Here is a 13,018-nt window from a genome sequence, read left to right on the forward strand (position 1 = left end):
CTGCCCAAATGCTCATGACAAAGCTGTGGCAGCCACAGAGAAATGTTAAACATTTCTGGTTGGCTGTAAAGACCCAGAGAGGGGTATGCCCCCATGGGGTGCTGGGGGCTGCCCTGATGGATAGGGACTATTGAAGAGAGTGCTGCAGTGGACCAGCCTGTGCACACACTATCTGTGTACTAGGAACGGGGGTGTGTGTGGGGGTGTGTGTGGGGGGGTGTGTGGGTGGGTGTGGGTGTGGGTGTGTGGGGGTGTGGGTGTGGGTGGGTGGGTGTGGGTGTGGGTGGGTGTGTGTGGGTGTGTGTGGGTGTGTGTGGGTGTGTGTGGGTGTGGGTGTATGTGTGGGTGTGGGTGTGGGTGTGGGTGTATGTGTGGGTGTGGGTGTGGGGGTGGGTGTGTGGGTGGGTGTGTGTGGGTGGGTGTGGGTGTGGGTGTGGGGGTGTGTGTGTGTGTGTGTCTGTGTCTGTGTGTGTGTGTCTGTGTGTGTGTCTGTGTCTGTGTCTGTGTGTGTCTGTGTGTCTGTGTGTGTGTGTGTGTGTCTGTGTGTGTGTGTGTGTCTGTGTCTGTGTGTCTGTGTGTGTCTGTGTGTGTGTGTGTGTGTCTGTGTGTCTGTGTGTCTGTGTGTGTCTGTGTGTGTCTGTGTGTGTCTGTGTGTGTCTGTGTGTGTCTGTGTCTGTGTGTGTGTGTGTGTAAACAGATCTTTTGACAGCCCCACCTGAGTCCAGCCAAGGGAAAACTCTGAAATTCTGGCTAAACCTTGGCCAAACTGCGCCCACAGATACCATTGGGAAGCCAAATAAGCAACAAAACTTCTGTGTGATGCTCTACCTGTTAATATGAGCTTTCATTCCCTCCCATTCTCACCACTTTACAAATGCCAACAGCAAACTGTGAGAAAATGATGCAGCTTGATTCAATTTAAAAACAAACAAACAAACAAACCAAAACCCAAAACAAACAAGAAAACCCAAACCACAAAACACCATGGTGGGACATCACCCCCTCAGCTAAAAGATCATCAGGAAGTAACTACCAGCAGTGGGCAGTTTACATAGTCCAGCATCTGCCTTGAGAAGACAAGAGAGCCCATCCCTGGCAACATGGAAAGGAATTGGTGTCCTTCCCTAGGGACACCCAGAGCAGCATTTGAACAGAACCAGCAAGCTGAAGCCATAGCCTGGAACCTGCCTAGGGGGGCGGGGGAATAAAAACAGATAGAAATCACCTGCCCTTCTTCTGGAATTATGAAGCTCAGAGGCACAAGGGAAGCAGCATACTTCCAGCCAGGAACCACCAAAAGGAAGCCTGGGGGCCCGCAAACAGAATGTGTGGAGGAGAGCTCTGGGTCCAGCCCATGACTGGTAGGAAACCACACTAAGCTGGGTATCTGTATCAGAACCAGGAATATAGTTTAATTTAAACAAAAAAAGACACTTATCTCTATAAATGCTTCATAGCATGAGCCCTGGTGTGAGTTTTGTTTAGCAGTCATCAGTTAGATTCTGGATACTGTAGACAAGAACCCTCAGTTACTCAGACGATGCCTGGGACAGGGGGAAGCTGACAGGGTTGGAAGTCCTCATGCTTTTGCAAGATTTAGGTGTGCTTTAAAAATGTAAAGGGGTGTAATGAACAGATAAACTGCTACTAAACAGTATCTAAAATTTGTCTCTGATGGCCCACCACACCCACAAGGATCCTCTGTAGAGAGATGCCAACACTCACATTTCTGTTTTATTGAGCCAAATACAAGGCTAGTATTAATTAGCCTGACACCAATGAGAAAAGCCACAATCCTCATATTAAAACATTTTTTTTCCATGAACCAAAACCAAGTGAGAGACACTCCTCAGGACAAGCAGCATTGTTTTTGTGGGTTTGAGGCCATTGGAGGAGCTCTGGCATGATTAATGCTGCATTTGTAGCATTTGTTTTTCAAATTGCCCACATCCAGCATTCCAATGAGCAGCTGAGTTGGGTTTGCATAACAGTACCAAGTAACTGCAGCAACCCAAATAAATCATTGATTCCTGAGAAAAGTATGAACTGCAATAGCAAACATTATCTTAATTTAAGTAGCCATGTTCTAATCTGTTTTCCCTCCTACCCAGGTTAGCACAGTACTAGTCAGCCCGTGAAAGGTCTCATCCGTCTCTCACTGAATTCAAGAGGAATCTTGCTATTGGTTTTAGCCAGGGCTGGACTGAGCCCTAAGCACATGGTGACATTGCCTTGTGTTCTTTAGGACAGACAGAGCTAATAAGGGCTGCAGTGACAGGATGGGAAGGGGAGGCAGGAGCAGATCCCCACTCAGCACTGATTCACTCTTCATCTTTGAGGTGTTTATATGCAGCCAAAGAGAGTCAAGAGGTCTCTAATGACTTTCTAATCACATCAGGCATTGACCCTGGGCGAGTGGAATGAAATCGGAAAAGAACCAGGGCTCAAGACAATGCAGACCAGAGTTTTGTATCTAACTAGTGAAAAGAAATCATTAATCTTTCTCAATACACTATACTATTATGGAACAATTGAGAAGTCAGACATAGATACTCTCAACAATCCAGCAACCCTCTCCATCTCCACGACCCAGAGGTTTGCTCCAGGCTACCAAATGCAGCTGAGCTTTAGGGACTGTCAGGTTCTAACCTAGAAAAAAAAAAAGTCTGAACAGCCAAATTGTGGAACAGCCCAAACCAGCACCCTTGGTCTGGGTTTCCCCAGTTTTCTGTTGCTTGGTCAAAATCCACATCCATTATAATTAGCCATTTGGAGGTTGCTCTCCCAATCTGTTTTGCTAGACATATGTTTGTCTGGGCTCTTTGCAAGACAAGTGTTAAGAGCAAACGACAACTTTTAACAGGACCACTGGCCAGTAACATATTGGGAGCAAAGTCTTTTGACATTAGATAGCTACAACACTAAGTAAGCTTCCTCATTTGTTTGTGATAAACATTCCTTGCCCTTGTCTTGGTAATCACACTTTGTGCGTCACTGATGAACAGTTAGATCCACTTTTTGCTTTCTACAAAAACAATTAACACATCTCAGCATGAGCAGATGGAGGCTTCGTTACCTGAGGGTATACAACTGCAGACAGCAGCAAGTGAGCAGTGTATAGACGCCTACATTTGTGCCTACAGACTTGAGTGTGATATGGCTAAGGGAAAAGAAAAGGACATGAACTCCCTGCTCAGTTATCATACCTTTCCATGGGAGGATCATACCTTCCACTAACGCTTTATCATTCATTCCCTGCTCTGAAACAGGAAACTGTGTTTTACCCTCCCAAGGCTTGGTTAGGCAACCACTAACACCAAACCTGGGCACTACCAAACCAGCCGTCAGCATGACCCTCTCTGGATCAGGCCATGAACATAACCCTGCAGCTGTGAACAGCTGACCTGCCAGTATGCAGCTAGTGTTTATGGCAGCTGGAGCCACGCACCCCACCTTCCCTCCATCCTTGGGTGCACTGCTTGGTGCTAGCCACCTTGCATGGTACAAATGCTTGCACAGGTGGTTATGAGGTGCTCTGCTTGAAAGTGCTGTGTTGAAAGCATTGGCTGAATGCACCTCTGGCATCTGCCCCTCTGAAGTCTCTTCCAGCTCTTCTTGACTGGAAGAGGTGTTATCTGCCATCTGCCAGACCTTTGTGGATCACAGGAGGTGCTTTCCAGGTAGGAGGTCTGGCTAAACTAGAGGCAAGTGTGAATTCCTTGTTGTACTCTTCTCTGCAAGAGAGGGTCAGGGACACAGATCAGTACGCTGTTTGGCTTGGTTTCATGATATTAACAAAATCAGTACTTTGCCCGTAGGACCTAGCTACCATCTGACACCTAATAGACCACTCAGGCTGGATGACATGACATTGACCTGTGTCAACCCTGACTAACAAAAGTATCTCTTAATCCAGCAGGAACAGCCAGGGAACCATGCTCTGATCCTCTGCAGAGCTGCTGTGGGCTCGCTACGCTCTTGGGGAGAAGTGGCAATGTGTGCCAGGTCAGACAACAAACCCATTATCCCATGAAACATTACAGGGATGTTGCTTCATTATCTTGAGCTAAAGTTCAGGTTTTCCACCCCAGCACACTGCCCAGGGTTGGTGGTGTTGATGATTACCTGGGCAATAAGGGCATGCGAACCTTGCTAGCTCATGTTGTTTTCTGTGTGCAGCCCTCCTTGTAATAAGAAATGGTTGGTTCTGTGCCAATTATTTTCTGAGGTTTGCCAGCATATGGCTTGGGTATGACCAGCCTGAGAGAAGGGGAGGTGCTGGGGAAATGTCAGCCAAGGAGCAATGGACAAATCTGTGTGTGTGTGTGTGTGTGTGTGTACAAGCGGGGGCAGGATGCAAGGGATACTCTGAGCCAAGGAGCTTGCTTGCTTCTCTCCCCACCGGAGGCATGACTCTGCATGCCCTTGCCTGCCTACTCTCTCCCAAGGCATTTGACTTGGAAGAAAAAGAAAGTCTTGTGCTGGCAGTGCCCTGAGAAAGCAAGTGCATTAAACTTGGTTGCAAGGAAAAGTGGCCAAGGAGAGGCCTATTAGCCCTATTCAGATTCAGGGGAAATGGTGACAGAGAAGTCACAATATCTTAGAAAACACCGTTGGGCTCAAAATAGTTGTGAAGAGGTCAGTAGGACTCAGGGACCACATGCAGTGAGAACAGGGGTGAACATACCTGGAGACAGATGCAGGGGACAGACCTTTCTGCATCCAGCCACAAATATTTTTGAACAAGATTGACCACACCATCAGTTTTCACTTGGTCAGCAGTGGTACCGAAACTGGGATTTACCATTCTGTCTGGTCAGGGCTAGTGCTTCTGGTTGTACTGCACTAGCCAAGCGAAGCAGAGCCAGTTTGGAAACACCAGGGAAATACACACAATTTTGGGCAGAAAATCGCAAATAAAAACATAATTGTATAATTTGTTGGGTTTTACCAACTAATCTCAAAATCCCTTCTTCAGCAGAAATTCAGACTATTACAGATTTAAAAATGCAGTAGGCGAGAGCGCAAAAAGCCCACCCCAGTTTCAGCCTGCAGAGACTGTTTCTAAAATCAGGGTTACTGGGGCTGCTTTCCTTCCCTCAAAACACTCCTCTGTTCTTCAGTCCATAAACACTCAGCCCAGATCCAGGTTATCTTAGTTGTTCGGGCTATGAATTTCATAAATGCCTTTGGCACTTTAGTAACACATGCCTGTAAAATAACTGTAATGTCAGTAGGAAATATTGCTGATCCCACCTACAAATCTAACCTTGGATTTGGGCTGCAGTATCAGTACTGCATGTCTTGCCCAAAACACATCACAGAAGCCATGCAGGAGGTGATGAGTTTTCTGACTGGCTTTCTGAGTGAACAACAGAGATGAAAATTGCAGCCATCTGTCTGCAGCATCTCCAGGGCCTGAGTGTCTCCACAGAGTGCCTGGTACTCATCAAGTCCTGTCCCCATGGAGGAAGGAAATTTTCCTTCGAAATCAAGAAGTCTTCTTCCAAGACTTGGTGCCCACCAGCTCTGCACTTCTGCCAGATTCACTGCTCTATATTTTTTATTCCCTTTCTGTTGTGTTTGATTTAGAAATTTCAGATTCCCATCCTTGGTTATTGGGTTGCACACAACACAGCAAGCAAGGAAAGAGACATGTTGTATTATTCAACCTCAGTCCCACCAGGCTTACCATAAAAACAAAAGTTATCTCCTGTAGGAGGCAAGCTATTTGACTGTGTCATGATACAAGCATTTTGGACTGATGTGACAGCCCAGCTGTTGCCCTGATTTCTTTGACAGGAGGTCCTAATCCCACAGCATAGGTTGGCAACATCAGCTTGGTTTTAGCAGCATTTTTAGAACAAAGCATGGCTTGCCACACCTGACCTTTCTCTTCCCACACCTGACCTTTATTTTCCCACATGGCTAAGTGCAAATCCTCGTTACTGGCTTGCTGAAACCGTAGCTAAGCTACAGTTACACACCGGGGGGGAAAAAAAAAAAAAGTGGGACAAGATTCACCTACCCATAAATTTGTCAGGACTGTGTTTCTGCTGCTCCTTCGCTTTTCAACAAAGCTTCCAGGCACACAGGGAGGAGTGAAGGGTTCTGCTCCCTGCCAAAACCTTGCAGATTTCCCCCCCTGCCATAAGGACAGCCCCTGCCTCTGTGCTCCCACTCGCCCCAAAGGTCCCATCCATCAGTACTAGCAAACAAAGAGCTCGCAGGACGTGCATTTGGCTGAGCCCCATGGATACATGGGCCAGTGCACAGCTCAGGCAGCATGACACCGGGAACCTCCACGGGCGGCAGTCTGCATATGATCGTCCCATTTTTTTAAGAGTGAAGAGAGCGTAGCCGTGTGCATGGCAGCTGGGCCATGTCTCCTGCTCTCGGGGCACAGGATTGCTCCTGGCCCTTTTTATTTAGAAGCACAGCCACAGCCACACAGGGCTAACACCGTGCTGGGCTACTCAGCCTCAGAATAGCCTGACCTGCCCTTGCTCCTGCTCCCTGCCCAGCTCCCCGGCCCTCCTCCCCCGGTAGACCTCATTGGACCTTTATTTGGGTGCTTTCAGGCTAGGATACAAAGCAAAGTCTTAAATTGTGCCTGGGAGAGCAGCAGCAGCAGCTCCGGGCGCGGGGGATGCAGGAGAGGGGCAGGTTTGAGGCAGCCACGGTGGCAGAGCAGAGGGGACTCCCAGAAGAGGGGACCTGTGCTATTAACGGGGCCTCAAGGGAACAGCTGTTCCACTTACGGTCCATGAAATATTTATGAAATAAACTTCTGGAATGTGATAAGGACGTTTAATAGGATGTCACCTCCTGGGATTAATGAAGCACTAGAAGAACTGTAAGGTCACAGTCCTGCAGCAAAGAGGGGCTCTGAAGGAAAGCCACCGCTCTCTTCTGCTGCTTTAATTTGTGGTACGTAGGCACACAGTCAACAAGCCCTTTGTGCCAAGCATCATTCAGACAGAGGATTAGCAATGACCACATGTGCAGACCTGGGGAAATAGGTGCTGAACCCAGCCAGGTCTCACTATTCAGAAGGACATACAGAGGCTTGTCCTCACTGGGGAAACCATTAGGGGCTTGTTCTTGGCTTTTGAACATTTGTGCAGTCTACAAGAGCGATCCCTTTTCCTAAGCTGGATTGTGGATTTGTCCAGCCTCCCATGTTGATGTTTAATATCCGCTTCCCAGGGCAGGAGAAGAGACTCACAGCTGGGGCAGCTGGAGCAGCACAAGATGGAGCATGTTACAGCTCCAGCATCCTCACAGCCCGCACGGCTGCGATGCACGGTAGGCAAACAGCACCACTGGGGTGGACACAGGCAGACGAACATCACACCAATGACAGCATTCATGCTGTCAAAACAACAGCCCAACAGAGGAAAGTGTTCAGTAATTCAAATGTCATTGCAGTGCCCTTTGGAAGCAGCATGCAAACGGGACCCTGGGGAATTGCGCAGTATCCAAGGAGCCTGTGCTATGATTTCATGGTGATGTAAAAGTCAAAACCTAGTTAGTTTGCAAGTTCAGGCAACCAGACTATGGGAATCTTATGGCATTTTCCTACTTGCAATGTAGATGCATTAATCAATGCATATCCAAGGAGGCAAACCATTAATAGTTCCTCTCCTAATTTCAAACATTTGTGAAGGGTAGTGTGTTATACAGATGGAAATTCATGCTAGGAGGCCCACAGATGCTGCACCATGGGAATATCCTGGCTTCTGCCACAGAAAGCTAAGGCAAGCAGAGCGATGACCCCTACTTTGTGAACCAAAAAGCCAATTCTCACCAGCCATTCAGCCTAGCTAGTATATTACAACCTAAAATCAGCTTGGTGGCAGGAAGACTTGCAGGAAGACGGCAGGTTCATGTGCTTGCATGGCTTTCACCTGGCCGTGGTACATCCCAGATTTCCTCATTCTGCATAATCCCAGCTACTAGAAAATGTCAAAAGTATTAAATCGGCTGCACTGGGGTTTGGATGCACCATTTTCCATTAGGAACATTCTCTCCAAACTTTCGGTAAAGACTATTTTTTCTAAGCACTGTCTGATTTTGCTAAAAAACGTTTGAGTGAAGAAAGCCCTGGAGAAAATCACTGACAGCTTAAGTGAGATTTTAAAATTACTCTTCTTCCATCTCCTCCTTGGTAGGACTGGGGAGGAATTATTCACAGTTTATTTCTCACTGCCTTTCATGAGAACTGTTCACTGAGGTGATGAACGCTTACATAAATTCATCTGATCTGTAAGTACTGTACCACTTCTTACTTTTCCTATAATATATTCATGGGCAAACGTGAAAATTTCAGTAGAGAAGCAGTTAATGTTTACTGCAAATTGTAGCTGCAGTGTGTTCGAGGGAGAAACAGCACAGCTGGCAAAATAACCTCCCTCTAGGGCTTGATTTAAACCCCAGGAAAGCCAGAGAGACTCTCCCATGGTTTTTAGTTCAAGCAATACTTATTCTGTCCATCTCTTACAAGTCTTACATTCTTGGATGGACCTGCAGGCTGAGACATCACAAAAAATGGAAAATATTTTCAAGTCTACTTATTCCATTTGGAAAAAAAAATGCCTTTGAAATAGGGTGTCGGTTGCTTTATTGCAAAGAGACAGAAAAAGGAAAGCTTGGAACAACTAGTCCTACCAAAAAAAGGATTTATTTTTCCATTCAGAAGCCTGCTATTTGTTTACCTTTTATACAGTAAGTCCTTTTCTTTAAATTTCAAATCTTCTGAATATCACTAAAGACCAAGCTATATTTTTTCCATTTGATAAATGGCATACTGGAAACCTGTTTGCTATAAATAGTTCGTGGACAATGAAACTGTTGCATTAGCTCTTCTTTATTCCTAGATAGCTCCGGGGGGTGAGGGGGGGGGGGGGGTGGGGAAGATGAGGAAGATGTATACAGAAAACCAGCATGATATTTTCTTTGCTCACCTGTCTGACACCTGTGTGATTAAGACTTAGGGGTATACAGCCAAAGCAAAACTTCAGCCTAACAAGGCCAATCTTTCTGAGGTCCCCCAGCAGCCAGTGGAGACATAGGTCTCACTCAGCCTCTTTGGGGACCCCCCCACAGGGTCTCAGCTGGTGCGGGCCACTGCGGACAGGGAAGTGGGCAGAGGCGCAGTGTTGTGCTAGGGCAGATGGCTGCCTTGGTCCCAAGCATCCCTCGTTGGGAGGGTCTAACCTGTGGCCTCTCAGGAATAGGGATGGGGTTTCTCAAGTGCTCCTCAGATCTGGTACCTGCCTAAGCCCTTCGCAGGGGCACAAGGCTCCCAGCATGCCCAGCACTTTCGAGGAAAGAAGAGTCTTGCTACAGTCCAGCTCTGTGCAGGCTGGGAAAGCTTTGGAGAAGTCTGCAGAGGTCAGAAAATCCCAGAAGAAATTCCTGAGAGTGCTGAAGGGCTGGGGCAGATTTTCCGTAATACAGCTTGAATTTTCCAAGTTTCACAGACGATCTGAGGTGGAGATGAATAGAAAAAGGGCAGCTGTGTGGGTATGTATGAGCCCAAGACATTCACATTTCTGGCTGCCGTAGTCCAAAGAAACAGACAAGTAGCTTCTCTTGCTGCACTTGGAGATGAAGAAGAACCAGAAGGAATATTTTCATAACTGGACACTGTTAAGGACACCAAACTAGCCCTCAGCTGCCTGTTATAAGCATTTTACTCCAATACAAACTTACTCCCTGAGCACAGGAAAACCACAGCCATGGAGTAAGATGCTCTCAGCAAGAAGGAAAGGAGGTCTAGGTACAAAGCCTGTGAGTTCATGCGGGATTCACCACTAACCCCTTTGTTGTGACTGAAATAAATTTGCTTAAAAATTGCAATACAAAGCCACTGGGGATCAGTCCTACTTGTCAAAGTTATATGTTACAAAATATTTGTATTGTGCATATACTTTATATACTGTAAATACCTTCTGCAACAATCTAATAAAGCTTTTTTAAAAAGTCTATTTCAAAAACTTAATTTCTTTAAAAGAAATATACCATCCACAAATTCCTTGCCCTTGCCTAGGTAGCAGCTTTGATTTCCCTATTGGTACTTTGTACATCTTTTATGATTGTGAATATGGCTCTTTTACCAGAGCTTTGGAGCTTGTCATAGGCTGTTGGTAGACGATTTGAAGCTTTTGGTGTTTTCAGAGAGGTAAAGGACAGATTCCAATAATTTATAAAGGGGTGAAAGCTAATCTTCATAGAAGCAGAATTCCAAAGGGAGTTTGGCTTTTTAATCGTTAGTCCTTGCTAGAACAGCATCTAAAGTATTCTTTACAGCTTGCAGTTATATATACTCACACCAGCCCCATTCCAATATAGACTCGAGGCTTGGCAGGATTCCCAGATCGTAGCTGTGTGGTCTCAAACGAGGTGTGACATACAGCCGGAGCCCACTGTCGGCAGCATGGCCAGGGCAGCATCATGCTGCTGCTGCTGTGGGGTGCAGGGCTCTGAATTTCCCCCCATAGCCATCCCCGGCACATGCATCCATCCCTGCCCTAGGACACCTGTCAGCTCTTGCTCCAAAATCTCATTAAGGACTGGCTGGGGATTACCTGATCCCAGAATGACTTGTTTGGATTGATTTTTTTCTGCAGCGAGGATCCTGCAGTCTAATGTTTCAGCTAAAGTTTGGTGTCCTTACTCTTCCCAGCATGGAGAGCAACAGAACACGTGGAGAAGGATTAGGAGGATTAGATGACTCTTCACTGAGGAACAGTTTAAATAATCCACTGCCACATTCAGATGAAGAAAGCCCTTGTCTGGCTACAAAGAGGCAACTCCAAAATGGATACAGCTGAACGAAATCAGACTAAACAACAAAAAATAATTCTGTAGGTGATCTGAGCCTGAAAAAATATCTCTTTAGATAGAAGCAAAAGTGTCTTAAAACATTTTAAAAGTGCCTTCATTCTTCAGTGAAAGGAATGTGGATGTGCAACTTGCCAGGTGCTTGCAGCCAAGCAGACATGAAGGATGGCATTTAAATGTCCCACACAGGGAGACTTCCACTTGAGTGTCTTCTGGGAGGTGCGCATCTATTTGAAATTGGAGGAGCTGGTGCAAGAGAAGGAAAGCTCAGAAGTGCCAGTGGCTTTTAGATCTCTTTTCTGCCTAGAGGCAAAAAATTAATAATAAAATAAATGTACAACTCTGGGGGTGGCTGTTCCCTGTACCCACAGTGTGGCTGGGTGCCAAGCTACCCAGAGGTAGCTGCAGCATCCCATCAGATGTTTAAGTGCATATTTAGCTGTACATGAGTCAGCTGCTGATTTCAGAATAGCTCTTCTCACTTAGAGTTGAATGCACTTGAGGAGCTTTGCTGAATCAGGCCGCAGGTGAATGTTATATTCAAACAATGACCTTCTTAATGAAAAGATGGATCCAGTGTTACTCGAGCCATTTGGGATTTTGGCACTGACCAATAGAGGGGCTCTCTGCCATCCAAGAAATATCAGGGAAATGCAAATAGAGCTAAAGTGTAACGAGTTTCAACATTTTAAAAGGCCTTTCCATTTCATTAGCCAGAAGCTGCATATATAGGCACTGCATGATATGGTAATGAGGAGTACGTCACCCTTGCTCTACGTATAGTGGAGTGATACCATGCAGCATGGTCCACAGAGCCGAAGGGAGGGAGTGTGACCCTGTGTCCCAGCAGTCTGGTCCCACACTCTGTCAGATATTTAGCCAAGCCAGGTTAAGGGCACTTCATTACCTGGTTACCATCCTAACCTCCCCCAGTTCCTTTCATCCATGAACCTTGAGTGCCTCATTTTACAGTGCTGGGTGAAAAAAATGTCCCCCACAAGCAGTGTTGGGAGATGTAAGCATGGTCTTCCCTAGGCTGAGGGAACTGAACCCAGGTCTTTCGTGTCCCAGGGAAATGCTGTAGTCATTTCTCATTACACTCCAGGCAGATGGCTGCACAGCAGCCACTGGTGCCATCCCTGGATTTAGTGAGGACCCTGCTCCCAGAGGTGTGGGACACAGCTACAGAGACCAGTGTATGAGCCCCAGGGGAGCCGGGTGGGACCTCTGGAGACCTCCAAGTGAGATGCGATGCCAACCCATGCTCCCTGTTCAGACCCTGGAGCCAACATGGAGGTGCACGGTGAGTGTGGGCAACATGTAGGCACTTACTGTTGCACGGCTTGGATCATTTGGAGGGATACCTTCACTCAGCTCTGTCTTGGTCCTTCTTCAGATCCCAATGATCATTACCACAAATAGCCCGTGAGGTTTAATTTTAGGATCACTGACCATACTCCCACAGGCCTTCAATGTCCTTCTTTGTTCAGAGTCTTGTTCTGATGGTGGGTCAGGAAAGAAAGCCGTTGCCGTTTGGACGACTGCTTTGCCTGTTATAGCATCGGTACCTGCCAGAAGCCTCCAGGAGGATCTCAGAAGTCAACCAAAGGGCTCTCTCTGAGGGCAAAGCGCTCCAGAAAGGCATATAGAGAAAAGGCTCCCAGGTGTCCTCACTGAGCCTCAAAAGTCCTGCAGGCAGGCTGGCCTTGCCAGAAGCAGGAGGTTGAACTTGTTACCCAAAAAGTCTGATTGTGGTCTCTAATTGATTTAACCCGTGATAAGTTTTTTGCTAATCTGGTTCTTTGGATTCTGGGTGATTTTTTTTTTTTTTCCAGTTGCTCAGATGTCTACTTCAGTGTCATGTTCTTTAACACCTCAGTTACAAAATTATACATTCTTATAGATGGAGTATTGGTTGTGGTTTTCCATATCAGTACAGGGGCCTGACACCTATAGAAAAGAAGTGTGCTAATCAGGATATCACCCATATTAACTTGCCTTCAACTTGGGTGCTAAAACAGTGTATTTAACAATAGCATGCAAGTATTTTGTAACACTGTGATGGCATAGCCAGGCACAATTTTTCAAAAGTGTGTAAGCAAAGTGATCATCAAAGGGGCAAAGACAGCTGTAGTTGCACATCAGAGGCATCCACATAACAAAAGCTGCC

This window comes from Falco rusticolus, chromosome 2 (assembly GCF_015220075.1).
Source record: "Falco rusticolus isolate bFalRus1 chromosome 2, bFalRus1.pri, whole genome shotgun sequence".
Lineage (NCBI taxonomy): Eukaryota > Metazoa > Chordata > Aves > Falconiformes > Falconidae > Falco > Falco rusticolus.